Here is a 25,424-nt window from a genome sequence, read left to right on the forward strand (position 1 = left end):
CATCATTTTGACACCAGGTATCTGGCTCAGTGAGACCCTTTTGGAGGATGTCTGTGTCAGCCGGAGAGACAATTATAGCCCCTAGTTTGCAGTTGTCTGCAAACTTGGTCATCCATAGTCCTCCTGTGCTTGCCTGTACCTCTGAGAAGTATATGCCGAACAGAAGGGGTCCTAGGACTGAGCCCTGGGAAACACCACTTGTAACCAATTTAGAGTTGGACCTAGCTCCCGCAACTCTTACCTTGTGGGTTCTGTCCATGAGCCAGATGGCAACCCATCTTGTGATGTAGGGGTTTATGTTCATGCTGATGAGCTTGTCTATAATACCAGAATTGGGTATGGTGTCGAAGGCCTTTGCGAGGTCTAGGTAGGCTGTGTGTACCACCTTTCCTTCATCTATAGCCTTGGTAACTGTCTCAAAGAAGTCCACCAGGTTTAGGAGGCATGATCTGCCCTTAACAAAGCTGAACTGGATAGGGTCCATTGTTTGGAGGTTCCCAATGTCTCTGTTAATGAATTCCATGATGATGCACTCCATAGCCTTGCAGACCAAGCTAGTCAGGCTTATAGGGCGATAGTTCCTGGGGTCTGTTATGGCTCCACCTTTGTGGAGTGGAATAACCATTGCTGTGCACCACTCTATGGGTACGTAGCCTGTGGAGAGGCTGAGTTTGAACAGTGTGTTTAGGTGAGGGGGTTAATTCATCTTTGAGCTTGTGTAGGACGCAGTCTGGGACACTGTCCGGTCCCATTGATGCTGTGTTTTTGGTGTTGGAGAGGGCTGTTTTAACCTGAGTGTCTATGATTTCAGGGGCTCTACATTCTTCTGGTATGGTTATGGGCCCTTTTGGGGGTGAAAGGGGAGTGAAGTTTGCACTGAGCATGTCTGCCAGGATGTTGGTGATATTGGTCGGTTCAGTGTATTTTGTGCCATTCTGCACACTGATGTTCCACTCACCAGGCTAAACAAGGAGAAAGTTACTGTCAGCTGCCTGTCAGATGCCAGGACCAGCCACATGATGCATGCACTCAGGTCACTCCACAACAAGTACAAATATGACTCTGTCATTGTCCATGTTGGTGTGAATGACCTGAGACGTACCTCCCTGGACTACATGAAAAGGGACATGGAGGAGCTGTCCGATCTTGTAGCCCAGGCAGATATGACCCTAGCCCTGAGTAGCATCCTGCCATCACCCAGAATGATACCACAGTACAAGGACAAAATGGTTGACTTCAACAATTTGCTAAGCTTCTGGTGTCATTCTAAGGGGATCCAGTATCTGTCTGCCTGGGATGACATGATCAACAAACCATGATGCTTTGCCAGAGCTGGCCTGCACCTGTCGCCCCTGGGACTCCGGATAATGGCCAAGACTCTAGCCACCTCTATAGTGCCTTTTTTAGGCAAGGTTCAAATGACAAATTCTCCACCATAACAGGTACAAGCAAGCAAAATCTGAGGGTATTGTTATTCAGTCATAGAAGTCTAAACCTCAAAATGGACTCACTCGAGGCACCCCTTAAAATGGAGAACATTGACATCTGTGCAGTGACAGAGACCTGGTTCAAGGTTCCAGAGAGTACCCCTGCATTACCAGGCTATAATTCATACCACACCTTTCGGCCACCTAACCTGGACTGAAACACTAAAGACAGAGGCGGCTCTATATTCATTAAGGATATCCACACCTCCAGTCTAGTTGCTCAGCATAATGCATCTGAGATTATCCAAGTGAAACTAACTCTGGGCAAAACTGCAATTCAAATTGTAGCTTGCTACAGATTCCCCACCATGCCCCAGGATTTCCACTCCTCATTTCTTGATACACTGGAAAATATTAGGGTACAACCTAACACCCTAATAATAGGCGATTTCAAGTACCCCCCCCATTAATTGGGAAAACTACTCATGTATCAACTCTTGTGCTCAACGTTTTCTGGAATTCATAAATTCCAATGCCTTGGACCAACTTATCCACATCCCCGCCAGGGGCAGCAATATCCTAGACCTGGTTATTACCAACATGGGCAACTTTTGCTCCACACCAGAGGTCAATTCCTCGTTGGTCAGATCTGACCACAAGCTAATCACCCTAGACATCCACATCCTCCCTGACCCACATTAGGGAAACCACCATAAAAAGTTTCTCCAAAGCCAACTTCATGCTTCTTAAGACAGAAGTGGCAAACTTCACGGCAGCCATGCTGACAGACAATAGAGGTATGACTGCTGAATCCTACACAAATGCACTTTATAAGCACTTACACAAGTGCATGAATCATGCAATCCCTAACAGAACCAAGATGCTATCCTCCAAAAAAAAGGAAGCCAATCTGGTGGTCCCTGCCATAAACAAACGACATGACTACAGAATGTAAGTGCTGCTATACTGCATTTGGAGTAATGTTCAGTTAACAGGGTGTGTGTGGATATGGCCATCCTACATGTTTTAATACCTGTCATGTCAGCACTATGTTTATGAGGAAACCTTCATCTGTAGGGTCATCTGCAGACTGGGCAGTATGTGGTGCCTTTTGTTTCTTGTGTTACCACAGAGCACCTATCTGTGAACTGCAGAAGCATAGTGTGAGGATTGCAGTTAGTACATGGTGACAGCCATGAGAGTTACTGACTTCATATCCCTCATAGGACATGTTGCAACAAACCCTGTTACAACAGTAAATGTATGAGGTTATCACAGCAACATGTCAATATTGGGCCTGTGTTTGTGCCTCCAGCCACAACTCTGCCAACATTTGTACATATGTCATGCAGTAAGAGGTGCATATGTTCTGTATACTGTATTTATTGACATCATAACTGATTACAAGCCAGTGAGATATCAGACTGTTACACATGTTAGTAGGGGTTATATTTGAGGACATAATCTGGGCATACTGTGGTTGTTTGTACAGTACTGAGGTCTTTGTACATATGGTGATTGTCAACAGTGTGGGTATTGTGAATATATACCTTGGCCTGTGTACAGACTGTGGTAGATGTCATTGTTCTTGGTCCTGTTCTATCTGATGTTACATGCTGCTCCACTGTATGTTACCCTATTGGCTTACATGTTTGTAGGGCCAAACACACACATGTCCCATACCACAGATAAGCATTGGACCACATTGTGCAGCGGCCCAGTATATGTAGGGTTAATGTGTGAGTAGCACATATGAGGATGATCAGATAGTCCATATACTGTAATATTACGCTAACTTACCATATGTGGCTGTGTTCACATTGGTTGTGGTTAGGCATTTTCACATAGGTGTCTGTTACTCTGTGCTGTGACATGCCTGTAGAGCCTGCTATATATACAGGTACATGTGTATTCCCCCATAGGAAATGTAGGCCAGTGTTGTGGCAGTCTGCCTGTAGCCTGCACAGTGCTTTGTTACATGCCTAGCAGCTTAGTGTACTTACCCAGTGAGATGTTATGTCCAGATTCTTGCCAGATGTACTGCTGCCATGTCACCATAACAGTCATGTATGTCAGACAAAGCAGTAGGATGCTGTACAGATGTATGTCACTAACTAGTGGGTAGTATGTGGCCATGGCACCTCTGTACCAGCGGTTATTATGTGTCAGGAGAGTCAGAGGTGTGTGAATGCATAACCTATGGGGGAAAATGTATACCACTATTTACGTGCTATACCCATCTACATGGCTGTTAACATCCACATTGTCAGGCTTGGTCCACATGTCTTGAATGAAGGGGTTCTGTGTATACCTCTGGACTGACCAGAGTATGTCAGACTGTCCACATATATTGGCCATATATCTGCTGTAGTTCACAGGATCATTACTGTGCTAGCAGTGGTACTGTAATATGATGTCCTTAGGATGTCTGTCAGTAGCCAATGGCGCACATGTTAAAAGCAGATGTGATCTCCCACACACAACATGTCTGTGAAGACAATCCCTATTACAGAAGCAATAGTCTAAAAATATACCTGCAATACATACCTGACAACCCATTGCACTAAGAGGTTGGGACTATTGGGGCTGAGGTAGGGCTCCACTCCATGTTCAGGACATATGGTGAACATATATGTATATATAATTATCCATATATCTTTATAGATATATACACATATACACATTGACATACATAGATGGATATGTATATGTACATATATATACATATAAACACTCAGATATATACATATACAGAGCAATATATGTCTACACATATACAGATAGAGATACATATGCACATATACATATGGATATCTACATATATATTGACAGTAACAGGTGTATCAGAAGAGATATGTATGCATGTATAGTTATAGATATCTACATATATAGCCACATAAATAGGCATATCTGTACACATAGGATGTGTGTGTGTATATATATATATATATATATATATATATATATATATATATATATATATATATATATATGTGTGTGTGTGTGTGTGTGTGTGTGTGTACATATGAAGAGATGTACACATGGGCATATATATGTTGCACTATACAGATGTGTATACAGACATATGTATGAGTATACATGTGTATGTACATGTAGACATATATCAACCTATTATATGTATATAGCCATATTCCTGTCATTTGTAAACCTCACGGTTGTGCATACCCTCCCAGATGTATCTCACCTTATGTATTTGCTATGTGTACATTATGATAAAACAACATATGTGATGCAACAGTCATATTAATAACAAGTACTACACAATTGTGGAAGTAAAGGCAATTGTTCAATACTACTCAATATGTGTATTGACAGATATATTGGTAAAACACCAGCTGTCTTCACAGTGGTCATGCTGTAGTGGTTAAGTGTTGTGACTGTAGTGTACAGGGTCCTGGGTTCAAGACCTCCAAGAGCTGTTGATTTTGTTGCTGGGCAGAACAAGGGCTGTCAGATACGAACTGGTTAAGGCAGTTTTGAGCAGCTTTAAGAGGGTTTGCATGGGTTTGCATGAAGCTAAGTGGTGCTAAGCTATGTGTAAACGTACTGGCACTTACACAGTGTAGGCTTCGCTTACCATTGTGCAAATCAGCTCAGCTGTTATATTGAAGCAATGTTGATACTTCCTAAACATGGCTTAGCCCTGGTAACCAGTTCACACCACCCTGTCTGATAACATAGCAGGGTAATGACATCTGTAATAAGTGTATGTAATGCCATGTACAATACATGCGCCTATGTGCTGTCTTTACAGTAGAAAGGGGTGTGAGTGTCATGTGTGGGACACAGATGTATATGAGGCCTGTACAGCACTGTCATCCATGTGAATGTGTTACATACAGGTGTAGTAGCCCAGGGTACATGCTGTCACACTGACGTGTAGTGTATCATGGCAGCACTACTGTTGACAGTGCTTACCCAGGCAAGAGCAGAGTGCTAAATGTAGTATTGACAACAGGCACACCTCCAGGCATAGCTGGACTCTGAGGCCTCGCTGTTGTATCCCTGGTGTATAAGCTGTATCACAGTACATAACCCCTACTGGGTAATGATCTGACATGTGGAATGTAACTGTAGACTACCACTGTACAGCACATGCTAGTGAGGGCTTCTGACATGTAGTTATGGCATACATATTTTTATCAAATGTCTATCTATCAACACACTCATCCTACTGCATAGCTACTTGTCAAGCTGATGACTGTCAGTCCCTGTACAGATGTGCAAATGGCAAGTATCCAGTTGGGATATGTACAGACAACCTAAGCTTGATTGACACTGACATCTGCCTAGCTGTGTAAGAACTGGCACATACAGGAGACAACACCCTGTATGCACCACATGCCATGAGTACCTACACTACACTACCACAGTCAACAGAACATGCTTAGGTACAGGTCTCCATCACAGACACTAACCATGTGTTTTTTGATGAATTCGATTACAGAGATCGTATGTTGAGATTGTTGAATACTGACAATTATACATCAGGAATGTCAATCCTTGAGGGGAATGTTTCTGAAATGGGGGTACCCTAGCCAACTTTTAGAATAGATGATATCTGAGGTCCAACACAAGAGAAACAATGGAGTATTTAGTCCAATACTTTCAACTAGGCATGTATCCCTCAACACTGTGACATCTTTAGTTGAACGGAGCCAGCCATATAAAGCAAACCCACCCAAGGTGACTTTTATCACTTCATTCAGTATCGATACTAACTTAATACAACAAATTTTGTATAAAAATTGGACTCTGCTTAGTTCAGATACAGATTTGATTTCTATTCTTGAATCCAGACCTAGAATTGTCTATAGAAGATTGCAGAACCTTAAATGTTTGTTGAAAGGGATAAGATCCCAGTTACGAGAGCTCCAGGCATGTATAAATGTGAGAGCAGTTCCCAGTGTAGATTTATGGAGGTGGGTAATGCCTTCTCCATTAGAGGGAGAAAATATTACTCAAATAAAAGATTTAATTGTGCAACCAAGGGAGTTGTCTATTTAGCAACCTGCAACCTCTGCCCTTGTTCACATTGGTAAAACTGATCCTAGATTCAAAGACAGGGTCTATGAATATATTTACTGCATCAGGAAGTTAAAATTGGAGAATGCACTGGCTAAGCATGTGCATGAACACCCCCAGCACAGTTTCAAGTTTAGGGTGATTGAACAAGATCCCGGGGGGACCCCTCCCCCTTACACTAGAACTTTGCGAATTATTATGGCAAATAAAATTGAATGCCTACAATGCTCCAGGACTAAATGATTTATGTTCCTTGTCTTGTGTTTTAAAACTGCAGAGTCTGCAGAGGTAATTGATAATTTCTTCTGTACAGTTGTTTGTTTACATCACTGGACCTTATTAGAATTACTTTTTTAGACTCTTTGTATTTTTTTGTATTATATTAGTTAACTGACAGGCTGTGTAATAGTTGATTTTACTAGTGGGTATTTCTTTTGAATGGATTGCTTCTTTTAAATGAATTGCTCATTTTGCACATCAAGTAATTATTTAGCACAGTTTTTAAACAAGGTTTTTTATATTTTTAAAATCAGGTCATCCTCAGCGTGCATGTTAATTCTCGGTCAGTTTTATTCATGCTTGCTTATTTATTCATGCTTATTCATTTAGCATTTGTATTTATATTGAAATGTTTTTAAATATCTGTAATTTTGCTTTTTGAAACAAATTGATGTTCAGCATGTGACACTTTAAATCGCTGCATTTTGCATTAGTTCTGTTTTTCTGATGAAGTCTTGCTCACAGAAGCAAGACGAAAGTGCTTACACTACTTGCTTTCATGAATTAAAACTTGTCTCTGTGGATTATATTTTGTTCCTTGGATTTGTCTTGCCACCTGTGTTCATTTTTCAGCATTTTTTGTAGTTATTTTTTACAAGTTTGTTAGTGGTTTTTGTTTGTTTACCACATGGCTGCAAGTGCAAGTTCCACTCAGGAACCTTTGTTTTCATAAGGAAAGGAACCTTTGGATGACTCTAGCTGCAACAGTTGCTGAATGTTGTGTCTGCCCTGACTAAGAAAGTGGATGAACTTACAATTACTGTGAAAAACTTATCCGTGAGATCTTGTACCTCTGAATCTAATCACCAGCAAGAATCTGCCAACAGCAATGGTAATGTCAGCATTTTAAATGGTGAGTCTGACCCGAAGGGGAATCCCATAGCAATGGCTGAAGCCTGTAGAGGTAAATGTTTGCTTACAGTTGACGCTGCTGTTTAGTTGGGAGCCTGGAGTGAAACAAGGGTTTCCCAACTTAATTCTAGTGTAAACAACATTGCTAGTTTAAATAATATTCCTTGTGCAGATTCTATCCATCATTTGGGAACTCAGGGATATGAGTGTTGCCCAGCCTGTTGATGCTTTAAACACTGTTTCAAATACTTTTGCTGGCATGCACCTTAAAGATTGGCTGAATGAGCCTGTTTCATTAAATACTGACAGTTCCTGTTTAAATGGCAACCAGCCTTGTGAAGCCGTTAATTCCAATATGGTAGAAAAATAAAAAATGTTTGACAACAAGCTCTTTAAAGTTAAAAAGCTGCAACTAGAAATTGCCTACTTCTGGGAATGCTTACAAAGATGCCAGGTACCTAAAGGGTTGAGATCCTGGCATTTTCCAACAGGTCTAGTACGCTATTCTATTCTTCATCAGGATTTATTATGCTTATTTGATAAACATGGCTTTGAGTTGATTGAATTGTACATCAAACATTACACAGTCATTATTGAGGCACTGAATGAAGAGATAGAAGCACTTGACCAAGGTATTAAAATGGACCCAGATTTTGATAGATACAAGTATGAATATGACCATATTTTACAAGTATTAATGGTCAGATATCCAAGCTAAAAGCCAATAAAAAACTAGTAAGGGACAATAATGACTACAGTAAGGGATCAGCCTACCCTAAATCTCCACCTGCCTAGTTTTGGCTTAATCCCTCAATTCATTCTAATGGTATTGAATTTAACCAAGGTCCAGATAGACCATGTGTTCAGCCCCCTGAATACAGCTATGCTGAGGCAGTAAGTGAACCATGGGAGCAACAACCTGAGGGCTCTAGTTGGAATGGCCGATTGCGGAATAGCACTAGAAGTAAGAACATGTCAAGGGGTATTGTCACTAATGCCAACCAAGGGAATAGCACCAATCAAAGGAACAACAGCCGGGACTTTGCTTCACCTAACGAAGAACCTATATTTGGCAACGACCCTCAGAATCATGAGAATAGTTCTCAAAATTTTTACAACCGAGGCCGCTTCCAAACCAATTTGTACAATGACCTGAGGCCACTGAATGCAAAAGGCCTGAGACTGAACTGGTCATCCCAGAGGTAGTTGCTATTCCAGCCAGCTATGACCTAGCTGGCACTTTTGATGCAGTCAACACCAGTTCTTACAGTACTGTGTTTAATAGCGACCAGGACTTTACAATTTTTAACTATTCAAGCATGGCTGTGGACACACTTTGGCTGACCTTTTTGCCAAAGGTTTAACTTTTGTCCCTGACCAGCGAGCTAATCTAGCAAGGACAGTCATTGATTTAAAACTCTTCACACGTAAATTAAATTTGGAGAGTATGTTTAAGAACCAACCCGTAGCACATAGAGAATGCAGAATACCCAGTGTATTTAACCCACCTTTGCCTCCTACATTGTTGACTTTTGAATGTGTATGTGAATTAGACTTACGTGACATTTTAGATAGTAGTAGATCTATTTCTTCCAGTAACACTTTGAATTTTAATGAGTTAGATGGGGATAGGTTAAATTCTTTGCATTTTTAGAATGTTAAAATCAAACCAGATAAAGGAGGTGGCTTTGTGTTTTTTGACAAATTCAGTTATAGAGATCGTATGTTGAGATTGTTGAATACTGACAATTATATATCAGCCTCATTGAATGAAATGAACAAATCACAATAGAAAATTAAGGTTTGCTTGAATGACTTGTTCATAGAGTCTAGGATTTCATTGGACCTGTATAATTATTTGTCATGCTTGGCCCCACTGATACCTATAATTTTTGGAATTCTGAAGGTTCACAAGAGCTTAGAGGATCCACCCCTCCAGCCTATTGTGAATGGAAGAAAGTCCATTACTTATCCCATTGCTAAGTACATCGACACAGTTTTAAAGAAATTGGTTGAATGTGTGGACCATATTTGCAAAGACTCTTGGTCCTTTCTAAGTAATGTCAATGTCCTCAAATACAGAGATCACATTGTTTTCCTGACCATTGACGTTAAGGACCTGTATACCACCATACCTGTAGATACAGGAATTGAATGGGTATTCAATTTCATGACGGATAAGGGTAGTTCAGTAAGAGAAATTGAGCTAGTACAGGAATTTTTTGATTTAATTTTGACAAACAATTATTTCATGTTTGAAAGGAGATATTTACAAAAGACGGGTGTTGCAATGGGCTCTCCATGTGAGGCTAGCTTAGCTAACCTCATGATGGCCCATTAGGAGCAACACTTTGCCTTTAACAACAACGAGTTTAGCTTCAATATCTACTACTACACTAGATATTTGGATGATGTGTTCATTATGTTTGATGGCACTATCGAAGATATTCCCAAGTTTATTGATTATTTGAATGCCTCTACAAATTTTTTATCCTTTACATATACTTCAAGTACAGAAAACATAGCGTATCTGGATGTAGACTTATATAAAGATAGAGGGAACCAAGTGTTCAAAGCTAAGATTCACAGAAAATCCACTTACTCCAATTCCTTTCTTCATTGCACCAGTAGTCACCCTTATCAACAAAAGAAATCTGTTGCTAAGGGCCAGTTGGTGAGGGTGGCCCGCATGATTTCTGATGACAATGAATTTTCTGTGGAATTTCAAACCTTGAGGCGAATGTTTCTGAAATGGGAGTACTCTAGTCAACTTTTAGAAGAGATAATATTTGAGGTCCAACACAAGAGAAACAATGGAGTATTTAGTCCAATACTTTCAACTAGACATGTAGCCCTCAACACTGTGACATCTTTAGTTGGGCAGAGCCAGTCATATAAAGCAAACCCACCCAAGGTGACTTTTATCACATCATTCAGTATCGATGCTAAGTTAATATGACAACTTTTGTATAACAATTGGACTCTACTTAGTTCAGATACAGATCTGACTTCTATTCTTGAATCCAGACCTAGAATTGTCTATAGAAGAGGGCAGAACCTTACAAGTTTTTTGGAGTGGGGTAAGATCCCAGTTGCAAGAGCTCCAGCCATGCATAAATGCGAGAGCTGCTCCCAGTGTAGATTTATGGAGGTGGGTAATGCCTTCTCCATTAGAGGGAGAAAATATTACATAAATAAAAGATTTAATTGTGCCACCAAGGGAATGGTCTATTTAGCAACCTGCAACCTCTGCCCTTGTTTCTACATTGGTAAAACTGATTGTAGATTCAAAGACAGGATCTATGAACATATTTAAAGCATCAGGATGTTAAAGTTGGAGAATGCACTGACTAAGCAGTGCACAGACACCCCCAGCACAGTTTCATGTTTAGGGTGATTGATCAAATTGAGCAAGATCCCAGTGGGGATCCCTCACCCTTAAGCTAGAACTGTTCGAATTATTATGGCAAATAAAATTGAATGCCTACAATGCTCCAGGACTAAATGATTTATGTTCCTTGTCTTGTGTTTTAAAACTGAAGAGTCCACAGAGGTAATCAATCATTTCTTCTGTACATTTGTTGTTTGTTTACATCACTAGACCTTACTAGAATTACTTTTTTATACTCTTTGTATTTTTTGTATTATATTAGTTAACTGACAGGCTGGGTAATAATTGATTTTACTAGTGGGTCTTTCTTTTCAATTAATTGCTTCTTTTAAATGAATTGCTCATTTTGCACTTCAAGTAATTATTAGCGCAGTTTTTAAACAAAGTTTTTATAATATTTTTAAAATCAGGTCATCCTCAGCATTCATGTTCATTCTTGGTCAGTTTTATTCACATTTGCCTATTTATTCATGCTTATTCATTTAGCATTTGTATTTATATTGAAATGTTTTTAAATATCTGTAACTTTTGCTTTTAGAAGCTAATTGATCTTCAGCATGTGACATTTTAAATAGCTGCATTTTGCATTAGTTCTGATTGTCTGATGAAATCTTGCTCACAAAAGCAAGATGAAAGCACTTGCACTACTTGTTTTTATGAATTAAAACTTGTCTCTGTGGATTATATTTTGTTCCTTGGATTTGTCTTGCCACCTGTGATCATTTTTCAACATATAGGAGATGACACCCTGTACGCACCACATGCCACGGGTACCTTCACTACACTACCACAGTCAACAGAACATCCTTGGGTACAGGTCTCTATCACAGACACTAACCATGTGTTGTAATGCATGTTGCATACATGTCAACTTGATCACCTCAGTGGCCATGTGCAGGAGGCACCTGGAGGATTTGCTGATGCACGTCATTCTCACCCTGAGGGCCACCACAGTAGTGTCTGTTGATAGATTGCCTACTGCCACATGGCAGGTGGCAGGATACCACTATACACACAACCCCTACACAGCTCATCTCTCCTTGGACAATAGCTAGGTACACAGCTATGACCACCTGCAGTGATGCACCCCAGTACTGACACATGTGTACATGTACATGACTAAGTATAGCAGTGTATGTGTGTTAGCATACCTGTAGTTGGGAATTCCATGAGGGCCTTCACAACCACCGCAATACCCATTGCCATAGTCAGTTGGCTGCTGCTGCTGTATGGGACATTACATGTACCCTGTTAGGTTCCTCTCCATACTGGCTACACGAGCCTTGCAGTGCCAGCACAACAGTGTTGTGCAAATGGGTTGATAGGCATGGGATACCCATTGTGTTCTGGCAAGTGTGTGTATGTGTGCATGTCTGTATATCTGTAGGGTACAGCATTCCGAGGCCACATACTACTATTACAATACCCATTGCCACACAGTAGTACAGATAGTGTTGTTGCTGCCCATAGGTGAGGCATTACAATGCAGCACCCTACTACGTGTGTGGCATGTGCATTAGATGCATACACCTGTAGTAGCACTGTTGGGATATACTATTGGTTATATTGCAGTCGTGGCCAATAAGTGATGATGGGTATGGCAGAGTGTCATCATGGGTTTCAGGGAGTACAATATATACTGGGGAATGTGGGTGCTGTGTACACTGCCATTACACCAAGGTACAAAAAGCAAAGAAGGCACTGGAGAACTTGAACTTCTTTTTCTTCTTTCGGCTTTTCCCGGTTAGGGGTCACCACAGCGGATCATCTGTCCGCTCATGATTAGCAGTGGAGTTTTATGGTGTCGAGTTGCCAGCCTAGCGCCCAACCTTCCACAGAAGGCACACACACACACACACACACACACACACACACTCACACCTAGGGCCAATTTAGAGTGTCCAATCCACCTACTGTATGTCTTTGTGATGTGGGAGGAAACCAGAGCACCCGGAGGAAACCCACGCATCCACAGGGAGGACATGCAGACTCCACACAGAAGGCACCCCAGCCGAGAATCGAACTGGAGACCCTCTTGCTGTGAGGCGGCAATGCTAACCGCTGCACCAACGTGGCCGCCCCACTGGAGAACTTGAATGAAAGACTTTAATAACATGAAGCGCTTTTCATCCAGTACAATGACTGGACTTCATCAGACAAATTACAGAAATAATATGTGTCTTTTTATACTCAGTTAAAAACATATAGTTAACGAATCAATCAAATCAATTAATCAATTAAACATTTTCAACTAGGCATTATTAAATACTAAGTAACAAAAAGCAGCCTTAAAGGTATAAAAACCTGAAAACGGACATATAAATATCTCACAGTGTTAAGTCTGTAAACGACAAGCATGTATAAAAATTTTATATATACTATAAGATTTATATTTATAGAAGAGTCTGACAATATACAAGTTTTTATAATTAATTCAGCCTATAATTCAAATACTTTCTTAAAAGGTATATATTTATATGGGTCAAATATCAAAATGGATTATATATATTTAATAATTTATAAAATCAAAATATACTTATTTCACTATTTAATAATTATTATAAGTCACTAAAACCAAAGTTAATTCATAGTTATATTTAAAACTGAATTCATACATTCTTATGTGTAACACAAGTTACTACTATATCAAGTTGCTACCTCAAGAACAAGTAATGGTAAACCAAGAGGAATTCACATATGCAACAATAGTAGGTGTGTTTCAAAAATGATCATCTATTTAAACTTCTTAATTTCAAAATGCAAGAAATTGAACAAATGTCATTTAAACCTGGGTAATGATATGAATTTAATCTAAATTGCCACAAGAGTTCTAATTTTTCTAACAGACAATTATTTGGGCCACCCCTTAATTTAGGTACAACCTGATCTATAATCCTAAAATTAAAACTGTGTGAGGGGTAGTTAGTAGTATGTCTAGCTAAAGTGTTTTTTATTTTATTTTTCTTCATGGCATACAAATGTTCATAAACACGTTCTTTAAATTTTCTCTCAGTTTTCCCTACATAGTAAACTGGGCAACAGGAACACTGGGCCAAATAAACCACCATTTTAGTATTACAGTTAAATCTTTTCTTAATAAAATATGTGGTATCTTCTATAGAAAATGTCTGGCCAGTAGCTATGAATCTGCATATATTGCAAGATTCACACTTGTACATACCCGGGTTACTGACAAACATTGGGATCAGTTTCTCTAATAGTTGTTTTAAATTGTTACCTTTTCTAAAAAATATTCTTGGAGAGGGCCCTACTTTTTCCATAATGGACTTATCATTACTTAAAAAAACTCCAATTTTTAATAACTATCTTTTTAATCTCTACTGCATCATGACTATAGGAAACAATAAAACTAATGTTATATCTACTAACATTAGCTGGGGTAAATCCTGGGTTAGTTACTAAACCTAACGTGCTAACATTACACCTATTTTCACTAGGTGAATCTATTTTAGTTGAAACATTTTCTGGCAAGCGTAGGATTGGTTTATAAAATCCTACTACACGTTTCTGTGTAACTTCAACTAATAAGTCTTGACTAGTAGTTCAGGGTAACCTCTTGTTAGAAACATTTTAGTAAGAAGGTCGCATTCGACCTGAAAATCACAATCCTTAGTAGTCATCTTGGCTGCTTTGACAAACTGTCCTTTAATAACCGAGCATTTTTGACTCAGTGGGTGAAGACTTGAAAAGTGAAGAAACATGTTAGAATACGTTTCTTTTCTAAAAATTGTGGCTGTGTAACATCCAAAGTTAAGGTCTTTCTTCAATAATATATGTAAATAAGAAATGCTCTCCACTCCAAAGTTACTTGTAAAGGTTAAAACGTCAATACTTTCATTAACTTCTTGCAAAATGGTCTTAGCTCTGTATTCATCTCCATCTAATAGGATGAATATATCATCTAAAAAGCGAGTGTAATAGAAACAATGTTGCATAAATACTTCATTAGTAAAAATGTAAATGTGTTCCTATTGGGCTAAAACCATATTTGCGAAACTTGCACCGCATGGTGAGCCCATAGCTACACCAATGCGCTGCAGGTAAATCTCATTTTCAAAACAAAAGAAATTGTTAGATAAAATAATACTAAGTAATTCTTCAACAATTCTTAATTTGGAAACGGGAGCACTATACATTCGCATTCTAGCTAAAACAAGTTCAATTCCTTCTTTGTGTGGTATAGAAGAATATAAATCACAAACATCTACTGTTAAAAAATTACATCCAGGTTTAAATTCAGTTAAGGAAATATCTGATAAGAAAGACCATGAATCATGGAAAATGTGTTTTTCTTGACTGACATCTATTTTTTTAAATATTGTCTACTAATTTAGCACTTCCATAAGTTACAGAAAATCTTGCATCAACTAATGCCCTCATAGGTGGATCCAATAAATTTTTATGAATTTTTGGTAGACCAAATATCCCCAGCAAACGAGGAAAAATGTTAGATAAATAATTCAGTGTACTACGATCTATAATTGCCTCAATGAACAAATCATTAAGATATGTATTGATTCTGTTATAGGCAATATTCAATTCATTAATACTAACTTTTTCATAAGTGTCACTATCTAATATCGCTTTCATTCTTGTAGAATAATCTACTGAATCCATTAGTACCAGACCCCCTCCCTTGTCCGGGTTCATTATTCTCAATGCTTGTTTCCAGAATTCAGATAACTCTTGTTCATACTTAGAAATATTATACAGTTCCCTTTTAAAATTATTTCTATTCCCATTTAAAACATTCCTAAAATCTAATTCACAAATCTGTTCGAAAACATTCAACACTGGGCGGGTAGGTGGGTTAAAGGTGCTGGGCACATACAAATTATCCTGTAAATGTTCATGACCATTAAACAAGATTGCTAAATTAAGTTTTCTAATAAAACATTTAAAGTCTAAAAGTGTTTTATCCAAGTCAGATGAAAAACTTGGGATAAATGTTAATCCCTTAGCTAATAAGTCAATTAATTTGCCAGCAAGGTCATACTGAGAAAAATTATATATTTTAAAGTCTCCGTTTGAGTTCATTACTATTTTACAGTAGTCTTCAGTATCAGAAACCACTTGCTCTGTTACCTTTTGAATTTCGCCTTCCCCCTCTTATTGTAGGGATTCTGTGTATTTCCTTTTGTAGGACTGTGATTGTTTGTTATCTGCTGGTGAACATTTTGTCGGCTAACTTGTAACGCCTCAGAGTACAAAGTTTTACTTGTGTTTGTTTGTGTCCCATTATTCATTGTATTTGAATCATTAGCGACCTTTCTAACATTCTCACTCCTTACCAAGTCTCTAGTACTATTAGATGGTTGAGGTGACATTACTACCACGTCAGTAGTTCCAAAAGGTAGATTTTGATTTGAAGGAGTAGTTTGTTGTAACCCAATCCTGTCCCAAGTTTGTGAAAGGAGTGGGTTTGGATATGCAGTCCCTCGGTTGTATTCACCCCAATCCCTTTCAAGTTTTTTTATTTTGGTGTTTTTTAATTTCTCTAACTGCTGACTAATACTCGAAAAGATTCTGTTATTGTCATAATGGTATCTAGGGTAATCGACATGTCTTCTGATGTCATTACTTAGCGGTTCTACTTTCCCCAAGAGTCTATTGACCTCAATTTGGTAATGTTTACATATCATATTCATCAGTTCCATACCTTGTTTATTAAAAAGTTCTAACAGTTCCATATGAAAAGGGGTACCCGTTTGCAACCCCGTAGGGTATTGCCAAGATATTAAACCTTTTGGAACAATTATGCTTACTACATTCTGTGAAGTAAGCTATTTCTAATTTAAGTTTTTTTTATGTTTTAACAGCTTGTAGTCAAGCATTTTAAGTTGTAACACTAATACATTCTCACCTCCACTTGCCAATGCCACGGAACTGTGCTGTATGTTGTCAGAGCCAAGAACAAGAAAGTTTTTTAACCAGTCCTGTATATCCAGAACACCAATAAGCCCTGTGTAAGTATTTTGAAGTTGTTCAGGTGTCAAATGAACCATGTTTTCCCCTTCAGACTGTTTCCGAGTCACCGTTAGCTCAGGACGGTTTAGGTGACATTACTACCATGTCAGTTGTTCCAAAAAGTAGATTTTGATTTGAAGGACTAGTTTGTTGTAACCCAATCCTGTCCCACGTTTGTGAAAGGGATGGGTTTGGATATGCAGTATTACACCAAGGTACACCCGGTATATGTCCCATGTACCACGTTATGGTTACCACTGTCACCATCAACCATACAGGTAACTGATACCACAATCCAGGCCAGTTATGCATGTGCTGTGTGCAGCCTACCTGTAACACATTGGACACATGGTCAAGTTAGTTAGCAATGATAGGCCCTGGTCTCTCGGATGTATGTCTGCCTGTTATGTGTCTGTTAATATGTTTATGAAGGTATGGCAAACTACGTATTGTCCATATACACCCATTACATCCCCCATTAGCATACTGTACATGTCTGGGGATTTTCTGCATGTAACACGTAACCTGGGACACACCTCACCCTAAATGCTCTGTGCTGTGTGCAATGTAAGCCACACAATTCAGTATCACTACATACCTAGGTAGGGGTATATTCCCAGTGTTGCCAAGTAACAGTGTGTGTGTATGTGGATGGGTCTACATCAGGTTGCAGGGTATACACGCCCTAGCGGGTCACCTGTTCATGTGGCACAGGCAATAACCATTATACTAACCTGTGACATGTCTTTAACTGTACCCCAGATATGTCACAGACATGGTGTCACCACAGTACCATACCCCGTTGTGGAATATGACTGCAGACCATCCTTATGCTAACACATGTACACCTACAACACAAATGGATAACATTATAGAGACCGCAATCAACCAGTGTTACTAACAGCTATAATGCATCATTGCTGGATGGCTACACTACCTGAGATATATGCATTATACTTTACTCCTTACAACATGTTACACTGCAGTACTGTGGTACACTATAGTACAGTCACCATGTGCATTAGAACCATATTAGCCTGTCCCTGCATTGATGGTATGGATGACAGGGATGTGGCACAGGTATCATCATATGCACAGGGTATGTTTTTGGTTTGCCAGAGGCCGAGGGTAGGCCATACATTTGACACCATGTGTGTAGGTGAGGGGTGTACTGAGGTGAGCTGGGCATGGTGATGTGGTGTGTGTAGGTATGGGGTTGCCCTAGGTGTGTTTGTATAGTGTGTGGGTATGCATGCACACAGTTCTGCCATGTGACTGCCCTACACAGGTATATATGGGCAGCTGCAGACCATATCTGGCAGGGTGTGCAGTTCACTGCCTCCAGCCACGGACATGTGGACTATGCACGCCAGAGGTTCCATGGGCACATCCAGGTACAGGCCTCAATGTGCTACTCTCACCTGCCGATGACAAATGTCCACTGGTACCAGGTCCTTCCTGGGACTGGCCAGGACCACGTGCACATGTCCTGCCATGGTGTGGTGTGGACAGCACCCCCCACACTGCTGGGGCTGGTACTGCCACTACGAGAGCCCCTTGGTGTGCTAGCATATCCATGTTGACTGCCAGTTGTTGGTGTTACTGGCCTACATCCATGTAGCCATCACCACACCCCCACCACATGTTCAAGCACAGACATACTACGGGCGATGAAGGCCATCATCTCACCATGCCATCTATCCATGAGCTCGGTATAAGCACAGATGGAACCAGACAGTTCACAGATGTTGTTGCTTACAGATGTGAAAGCAGACCTCTGCAGCCTCAGGCCCTGTCTGGTGTAACGTTCCATACATGCCTGCACCTTCATGACAGCCTGAAACATGCACCTGGTGGTACCAGCTATGTCACCTCTGCCAGGGGCATGATGAGCACCCTGGGACATCTGCCTATTTGGTGCCCTGCTGGACATCCGGCTATGCCTGCTGTGACCAGACACAGTAGGCATAGTGACCGCAATTTTCTTGTGCACTGCCACAAAGTGCCAGCTGTCCCTCCACTATGGCCACTGGTGATGGGGTATTTATAGGCACTGAAACTGTGTGCGGGGTTGGGGTGGCTAAAAGGGGGATGTCAAATGATGGTACAGTGTCGGCCCCTGACAACCCTACCTGTGCCTCAATAGTACTATCATCATCTTCGGTGTCTGTTTGGACACCAGCATCAGATTGCTTCAAGGAGAGACTCTGACTCACCTCGCCGCCTGTGGGGGAAACCAATAAATGCACTTTAAAACCTGTACAGCATTGCCTAACAGTACACACGCACACACACACACGCACACACACACACAAACACACACACACACACACACACACACACACACACACACACACACACACACACACACACACACACACACCACTGTAATACCTACCTGTCCATGACTTTACAGACAGTCCCACGTATATGTCCATGTATACCCCATCCTGCATCACACTTGGTAACATACACACATTGATACCACTCATTAACATATCAGTCTTCTAAATGCCTACACAAGTGATCACAACACAAGATCTGTTACTACATTACCTACCTGACTTGTGTGTAGTGGTTTTAGATGGCTTCACTGCTGTCATTCGGTGTTCACCCTGTGTATGTCCGGACATCACGGGCATGGCCCCTATATGTGTGGGCTACTATGTTCTATCCATATTACGCACTGGTGCGTCATGTGTATGTAATGCTCAGTACATGCCAGATATGCTGTTCAATCAGCCTATCATGTGACAACTGTAATATTTGGATATTTGGATACACTCCCTGGTGTTGACTAGTACTTTCCCAATGCATCTGTAGTGCTGCATACGTGGGTTGTAGGTGACCTCTCTGCTGAATGCGATATTAAGGGTGTACCTGGTGTCTACCTCCCCTCTCAATGCCTGTTCCATGCTACAGACCATATTATATTATCAGCTGTCCTGTGATTACACACATGACAAGTATTCCTAGTGTGTAATGTGGCAGTCCATGTTCATGTACTTCATGATCCCAGAGGGAGATACTGCTGTATGAACACCCCACAATCACACATGTGCATACATGGCCAGCCACACAAACACACACATGCATCCTACATGCATCAACCTCCCTCCACTTCACCAGAGTGACCCTACAGACAAACTAACTACCCACCAGGATGCACACACACACACACACACACACACACACACACACACACACACACACACACACACACACACACATACAGGTGAGGTTGCACAATAATAGTACACACAGTCTTCCTATTACCCCTCTGTCAACATGAATAAAATACAGTACCCAACAGCATGCAGTGCAGTTATAGTCAATCCATGCTAGCAACAGTATACATGTCTGTGATGCATGTGCTATATCACTAAGTGAAGCCCCTTCCCCTGGATACCACTGCACCCACAGTATTGCTGTGCACCTGTTCTGCACCCTGCCATGTACTGTTCACCACACCTCACAGGTGCACAGCCCATTGCTGAATGTGTTCTACTGTGTCGGTTATGTCAGCTTTAATCTCACAGCCCCTATGTTTTCCAGCAACACATACCTGGGATGATATGTGGACAGATGTCATTTGTGAATGCCTGATTCACAGCTCTCAACATCAGCGGGCCATGTATGACCAATCCAATACTCTTACATTGACAACCATCAGAGCATACCGTGGCTATGGGGGGTGTACACACCCTTATTGATATGATGCACCTATCCTTGATCTGCCATGGGACCACATCACTGCATATCTTAACAGTACATGAGCCCAATATGTGACATATGTCCTCTACTTTCACATGCAGTGTCTACGGAATGTGTTAGGTGAGTGGATGCTGACCACAATGCATACACACCGTGTGGGCATATGTTTGCATACCCTTATCATGACAGTTTATCGCACCTCTTGTTGTGTTTATTACAGCAGTCACTACTCCATGCAGGGATATACCAGCATGGGCCATCTGCATTTGCCAGTGTATGTTCAGTCTGCCCTACACATGTCCCCCTAATCTGCATGGTTGCAAGGTCTACTCATGTGCACATGCCTTGGTGTTCACACACTGCCATCACTATTGCTGTGGGGATAGGGTTACGGCTGCCACAGGTCCTGAACCTGACTATGTGCAGATACAGCCATTCTTAGCATCCTTAGGATCCCTGCTGCAGTGCACTGGTGTGTCATGCTGACAACCCTTCCCCCTCCTTCAGCCTTTTTGCAGATGCATGGCAAGTAAGCCCTACACATGTGTGCCACTTTGCAGTGTCCCATACACTGAACACTACATGTTACAGCCTAGTCCCAGCTGATAATGTGGACCACTGTAATGCCTTATGCCATAGTGTATCTCTGCAGCAGTTGCCATTGTCCTACAGGTATATACACTGGTGTTGCACTGTATATGGGTGTTGTTCCAAACATGTCCCTACTGTAGGCCATGTCTACCACCATTATGTTACTCCCTGTGGACACATTCTGCAATGATAGGATGTTAGTTATCATGCAGGTGTCTGACATACCCTTCCAATGCCCCATCATGGTCACCCCTGTGATGCCGTGCATTTCACAGAAACAATACGTGCACATGTACAGCATGCATTCTGGGTTGGTGAGTTAGATGTGTGCATGGGATATACCATTGCCATTACATGCCCGGTGTATTGGCAAGCATCTACATAAATCATACTCACCAGCTACAGTCTGCTGCCTTGGTGGTATCTCGGAGAGACCTACATAAGAGGGTGAGAGATGCAAAGCCAGTGGCCACAACTGTGGCATTGCTACAGGGTGGGTGCAGTATTGCAATAAATCAACAGTACCTTTCCACAGTACTACAACATATGGACATCTGTTTATCACTACTATGCAGCAACAAAATATATCTATGACATGTCAGATATGCATGATCTACCTGTACCGATGTGGATGTATATGCAACAGTGGTCTATGGATGTGCTCTGTGGCCTTACCTGCACCCTCCTTGGCCAGTGTGTGGGTGGCACCCACCTCCACAAAGTTGTCCGGCGGTTGGTGGCTGGTGGGATAGGCAGGTGCCACAAGGCTGGCCAGGAGCTTCTCCAAACATGTCAGGGGGGGGTGGATGGCATGCGCCCCCATGGCGAGGTGATCTCCCCAGACTGCAGTAGCACACCGACTGGCATTGTGAAACAGGTCAGAACAATGATGCTGGACCCGCTCATAACTGAGGTTGTGCAGTCCATCATTGACCCTGTGGACTAGGTCATTCCACAGGGTGATCCACTCCTGCTGATCATGGGCTGCCCGGCCAAACAAGATTGCATAGTGCTATATGAGTCCATTCAGCAAGATTCCATTTTCTGCTGCTGTGTAGGCTGGCAGCCTTCCATAAGACATCGTGCCTGAAAGACATAAAGATGGACACAGGTGTAAGCAAGTCATGCAGCAAGGTTACCGCAGTTCTTAATACACATCACTGTCACCTCCCCACCATATCAGCGACAACAAACTGTACACACAACTCAATAGGTATGGCTACAACATACCTACCTGTGGGGCAGATATTGTACTGTACCATGCTTTGTGCAATGTGTTTGTAGCCATGTTCCCTGTGTGGACACTATCATTGCTGGGCTGTTACAGAATATTCACCTGCATCCCATCGTCAGGGCCACAGCGGTTCCATATATGCCTGTGGTATGCTTGCTATGTGTATGCTGCACATCTGACATACTGTGTTATTTCAGTTATCTATGCATGCTGTTGGACATGTTCTGGGATTGTGTAGACTATTACTACCAATATATGTTCTATAACAGTGACACAATAGTAGGTATATGTACTATTGGCCAGCAGAACCACCTCTCCAAACTCATCTGCCCATGTTACCAGGCCACATTGCATGTGTGTCCCACCCTGGGGCCTCCTCATGTACTGGTACAGCAATACCGTCAGGTGAAACCAACTCAGGGGGTGTTGCCCCCCCCCCAGGGGCACACACAGACATGCTCCTGTCCCCTGAGGTCAGGTCCAGGGTCTATTCCATAACGGGCTCCACAGACACATGTGGGATGTGCTACATCACCTTGAGGCACCCAGTACACATTCACAAGGCCCACATGCTCCTCCTGCTCAGCCTCCAGGCCAGGAGCCTTCAGGACATGGACTGCTGTTGTGAGTAGCAGTGGGTGGGAGGCTTGTTCCCATTGTGTCCATATTGGGGCCTATGGGGCTTCCACATCACAGACCACACACACCATCTAGGTTGCTTACACACCACATGTGTCACATACCAGCCCTGTAGGCTGTCCTCTATATCTACCAACCCTGACCACCTCCAAAACTATAACTGCCATACATCACCATATTCCCATTCCATACTTCACAGACAAGGGCAATGTGGTCCCAACAAGGGGTTGACATGTGACATACCCATCCATGTTGCACACACTGACAGCTGTAGATATCTGCATGTATTGCTATGTGTGCTGTTTTCTTGCACATAGCATGCAGTACTGTGGTAGCAATATAGGGGACATGTATTTACATACATATATGTTTGTTTGTGTGTTTGTATATATGTAGACGTGCATATAGGTATATATCTATATATGTGTAGATATATGTGATGTATATATGTGCTCATATAGATATGTCTACACATGCGTATCTGTATATTTGTGGACATACATGTATATATATATATATATATATATATATATATATATATATATATATATATATATATATATATACACATATGCATACCTATATGTGGGATACATTCAGACATCAGGTCCACAATCTCACAACACCTTCCTGCACAGCTGCACTGTTCTGTCTTGCTATAACACAGACAGGTGCCACATATGGACACAGCCTGACATTAGGGGGGTATATGTAGGGCCAGATTGCAGGTAACCCTATTACACCCCTATGGCATTCCTGCATGCTACAATACAGGTTAACCTGAGTATCCTGCAAGAGGTGGGCTGTGGAACCATTACTTCCACAACCAGCTATTGGCCAAATAATTTACATACTTCCCATTACACAACACATTCTATGATGGATTACATCTTATCAGTCAGTGCTGCTCTGCACGGTTAACGGGTATGGCCCACTACCCACAGGGACAGACTCTATTGTCCTTAGCAGTTGTTTGGCTAAACATCATTACAACAACACCAGAAGGCACATATAAATCAGTCCACATCATCTATCCCATTATTATGGACCAAGTACTAAGGTCAATTAAATACATGTATAATTCACACACCTGTTCTGGGAATGAGACTCTTCTGGATGGTTTTCTTTTTTTTTCTGTGCCTTATATGCACTCTCTCTCTCTCTCTCTCTCTCTCTCTCTCAGTCTCTCTCCAGTAAATGGAATGAGCTGCTTTGCATAGATTTCTGCATGGAATTTGCAGGTGATGCACATGATCAGGTGATGGCCTCTGCACCAGTCAGTGTCCTCCACTTGCTATCTGCATGCACAATGCTGTGTAGTGCTTCCAATTACCACTGTCATGGCAACCAACTACTATAAATCCCTACATCTTGTGGGCATGGTCCCTTTACCTTTCCTGTATGATGGACATCCTTCCTGTGTATGGGCAGCAGTGTTACAGACAACAGGTAGAAATACATCTTACAGGAGAACCTGCACACTCAGGCCAGCTACATATTTGAAAGAGGATCCAGAACTACAGACAGAGTGTGAGTAGTGTTGTATGCATTATATAGCACCGGTTTTACAGGGTTTGTGTGTACATACTAGTTTAACTTGGAATACAGTCTGTCTGCATAGCTCTCAGCTGTGGTCCTATCATCTTTATTGGCCAGAGGTGTGCCTATTATGTTTTGTCTGTCCACCACATAGGTCTTGTGTCAGATATATCACTGGCAGTGTCTGTGTTGAGTGCTATCAGTACATGGCTACATCCATTTCTGTTTCTAACTTCACATTCCTGACTAAGGGTATGTTATAGACTATCCTGTAACACCAGTGACTTGCTTAGTGTATGACAACAGTTTTACACATATGGGCCTGTGTTCCAGCCTCTGTTCTCCAACTACATACCAGGCTTTGTCCATATGACATACTATCAGGGGTTATGTGGTGGGCTGAGAGTATGTCATGCTGCCATTCCTGCCATCAGTCCACTGCTGTTGTGTCCCCCACACATACTGTAGGGTTGGGTCCATATATGTGTGGGCTTAATCTACATAATACATGTGTGCCCTTATGGACTCCAGAGGCCAGTGTATGTAACAGTGGTATATGGCCCTCTATTATTGAGTCTATGGGAGGGGTGCACCATAACTCACCTAGGCTGTTACAACATGTGGGCGTATCAGGGGTTAGCTGCCTTAAGGTATCTGGATGTACATTACCATACAATTCACCTTTGGTAAATGCAGGCCTACTGCCTCCTGCCTCCTGCCATAC

Source organism: Protopterus annectens, chromosome 2.part1, assembly GCF_019279795.1.
Source record: "Protopterus annectens isolate FY-2018-M chromosome 2.part1, PAN1.0, whole genome shotgun sequence".
Taxonomy (NCBI): domain Eukaryota; kingdom Metazoa; phylum Chordata; order Ceratodontiformes; family Protopteridae; genus Protopterus; species Protopterus annectens.